The sequence below is a fragment of the Pseudorasbora parva genome, chromosome 20 (genome assembly GCF_024679245.1).
Source record: "Pseudorasbora parva isolate DD20220531a chromosome 20, ASM2467924v1, whole genome shotgun sequence".
Taxonomy (NCBI): domain Eukaryota; kingdom Metazoa; phylum Chordata; class Actinopteri; order Cypriniformes; family Gobionidae; genus Pseudorasbora; species Pseudorasbora parva.
In genome coordinates this window covers 26,222,042-26,225,710 of record NC_090191.1, presented here as the reverse complement: position 1 = coordinate 26,225,710, position 3,669 = coordinate 26,222,042, and the positions used below count along the sequence as shown (strand labels likewise).

General features: G+C 33.6%; 1 long non-coding RNA gene across 1 annotated transcript; it reads left to right on the top strand.

The window, feature by feature from the left end:
- The first annotated feature begins 70 nt into the window (after positions 1 to 70).
- On the top strand, positions 71 to 2,573 carry LOC137048975 (uncharacterized). The gene is made up of 3 exons (XR_010899539.1): positions 71 to 188; positions 1,916 to 1,934; positions 2,012 to 2,573. It is a non-coding gene; the product is annotated as an uncharacterized lncRNA (long non-coding RNA).
- The last annotated feature ends 1,096 nt before the right edge of the window (positions 2,574 to 3,669 follow it).

Below are 3,669 nucleotides of genomic sequence, written 5' to 3'. Positions count from 1 at the left end.
TTTTTTAGTGTAACTTTTTAACAAGGACAGAATTTGGACTCTCTCTTTCCTCTCTTTCTACTGTGACCATGGGCATATTGTATATTTTTAGAATATCAACAGATAACAGTTTCCCTCCTGATCGTATTAACACTGATTCTGGTCCTGTACGCACTGACTGTTGGACTCGGGATCTACAAAATTAGACAGTAAGTCCATAAGCATCATGCCCATTCAAAAGGCACTTGCCTTATCAGAAATTTAAGCCAAATGGATTTTGAATGCAACTGCCGAACTTTTATAATTGATAATTAAGTTCCCATGATTATTGTAGGTACAAAAGTATTACGGCCCTGAATTTGAATTTGGCCATTTGGTTGGAGAAATCTATCTAAATTTTTACAAAATATTAAAGGTGCAGTAAACAAATTCTAAGAAAAATTGTTGATATTTGAAATCAAACCAAACACAACCCTTCCTCCACTGCTCCATCCCCAAAATGCATGAACGCACAATAGTGTAGTTTTATACTCCAATTCACACCGCACCATCAAACGTGGACAAACGGCAGATTACAGTACGTCACTTCTCAGACATTCCACAACCCGACATGCGGTGATTCAGCATGTTCAGTTGCCAAACAAACAACAAATAAAGTGTGTGTTGCCATCTGTTGGTGCAGTGTGAAATAATCACGAAAGAAATGTGAGGATAAGCAAATGACAAGAAAGAGTTTGTTGTTAGTTTTGCAGCAGCACACCATCTCCAGAGAAATAATTACTTAAAATGGTCCTGTTACTAACATTACAACAACAGCTTATCTTGGTTCTGTGAACCATAACAAAACCAATGTTACACAAATATAAAGCAGAAACAGCTCAACCTTGGCCAAAGTCCCTTTAAAGGGTTAGTTCACCCGAAAAATAAAATTTGTCATTAATGACTCACCCTAATGTCGTTCCACACCCGTAAGACCTCCGTTCATCTTCAGAACACAGTTTAAGATATTTTATATTTAGTCAGAGAGCCTATCCAAGTGTATGCACACTATACTGTCCATGTCCAAAAAGGGAATAAAAACATAATCAAAATCAGTTAGTTAATTGGAATCTCTTGAAGCATCGAAAATACATTTTGGTCCAAAAATAACAAAAACTACGACTTTATTCAGCATTGTCTTCTCTGGGATACACTTAGATACGCTCTCTGACTAAATATAAAATATCTTAAACTGTGTTCTAAAGATGAACGGAGGTCTTACTAGTGTGGAACAACATTAGGGTGAGCCATTAATGACATACATTTTATTTCTGGATGAACTAACCCTTCAAAACGAGTCTTTTCACTCGGCAGGCTTCTTTGAACTGACTCTCGAGCAGCTATCTCTTTAAATAGGGAAACATCAAATTCTCTAAAACTGTTCACCGAGCTTACAATTAAATTTCATATTTGAAATGAATCTGACAAACTGTATCATAGATGTGGTTTCTTATGCTATACAATTAAAAAAGCTTATTTTTCAGGCTGGAGCAGCCAGCATGCAGAGTATACTAACAATGTCACAGAACACTGACTATTTCTATTGCAACCGGATCTTCTAACTGTAACAGAAAAATCTGTCCCTGGGGCAGTACACTAAGGTACAAAAGCTAAAATGTACTAATAGGTACATTTAAGTGTACCTGAAATACTAATGTGTAGTTCAAGTGCTAACATGTAAAAAAATGTATATCGGATCAGAATATACCCCCCCCCCCCCCCCCCACACACACACACACAATCATGCATACTATAAAATTAGACCACTATACCACAGCTCACAGATCTGTCACTGGTGCACCATCAAAGAAGAAAAAAGTGCATGACTCCCTCAAGTAAGTCAATCAAACGATATTTTATAATGGACTAAATATTAGTAACATATAATTTCTTTCAGGTTGTCCATCCAGCTGAAGGTGAGTCTTCTTTGTTTTAAGGCCTAATTATAGTAGGATGATGATGATGGTGTTTCTGAGAGTGTTTTTGTTTTCAGGCTCAGAATGAGGCCGCAGACACATATGCTTCTCTTCAGCTTTCTGCTCCACCCTCTGAATATGAGACTTTGAATATTAAGAGAGGAGACACACAATAAACAACAAATACACATCTCTTTTGTTGAATTAAGCAGGTCCCTACCCCAAAGAAACTCATTTCACGTGGATGCTATGTCTGATACATTACAAAAGCACAAAGACCAATCCTCAGTGGCAACAAAATATGAATTCTTTGTTGTTGTCATATTTTAATGAATTCTGTTTAGCTGTTTAACTTTTTTCTCCATTCATGCACATTTGTAATTTGCTTGCTAAGAACTTGTAGATTTGATAGATGCTGTGTACTGTAAAAGTATGTACTCTTTTTATAAAGAAATATGATACTTCTGTCACCATATACTATCCGGTAATGTTTAACATCCTCATCATAACATGTTATGTTTTGGTTTAACTTCATTTTGTTTTATATATATATATACACACACACATACTAATTAAGAAAGGCAAAATTAAAAAAAAATGTGTGCATGCATTATTATTTTAAGTTACTATTTAATATGTGTTTTTGTGGACTATTATATTGACAGTCTGAATAAATAAATTAATAAATCTTTCAGAATTTTTATAGATTTTCCATTTTAAACATGGCTTTCCAAAAATACGTTTTTGTTACACTTTACAATAAGGTCCCATTTGTTACCATTAGATTATACATTAGCTAACATAAACTAACAATGAGCAATATATATTTTTTAAAACATTTATTAATGTTAATCTGAATATTTCTTCATTGTTTTTTCATGTTAGTTTAAAGTGCATTAAAAATGTTGACAAATGCAACTTTGGACTACAATGTTTCAGTAAATGTTGAAATTACCATCGACTATATTGTTAACTTGTTCACTATATAGTTAACAAATTAAGCCTTATTGTAAAGTGTAAGTTATTGTCTGTGTGTTCCTCTAGTTTTGGATAGTCTACTGCAGTGTTTTTTTTTTTCATTATTCAGGCCTTTGCTTTCTGTTATTAAAGATGATAACATAAATAAATGCTTTTAAGTAGTCAAAATTCTTTTTCAAAGTTGATTTATGAAGAAATATCACAGCACAGTGCTGCATTTTCTCATCTGATATTTCTCAACGCAGGCATATGTGTTAAAGTTCAAATCCCATATAATAATTTTACTAAATGATTGATATGATCTTCCAGTAGCACAAGGATGGTTCCTATTTTCTTTTTTATGTGGTTCTGTCTGTGAACAGAATGTATTTTGATGGCGATACAGGAACTGTCAGTCAGTTTATTAATTCACACAGCACAGTTTCTCACAGTCTCAGATCATCGACAGACATCACATTACATAACTTCTGCATTTAGAAAAGAAATTACAATTTTTTCTCATCACTGTCAAGTCTTTAACTCTTCTTATTCCTCTTTAGATGTTTCTCCAGAAGTGTTTTTTCAGTTTACTGATCTTCTGGACTCTTACAGTGAGTTCATAAATGTCTGTTTGTTCAGTAATTACGAAAATTATCAGTTTATGATTAGGCTAACTTTAAGATTTCTAGTTTGTTTTTGTTGTGTTTGTTTCTTCACAGGATTGAGTGTCAGTTAATGAAGAGATGAATTAGGCAGAGGAAATAATTTTTTCTCTTTT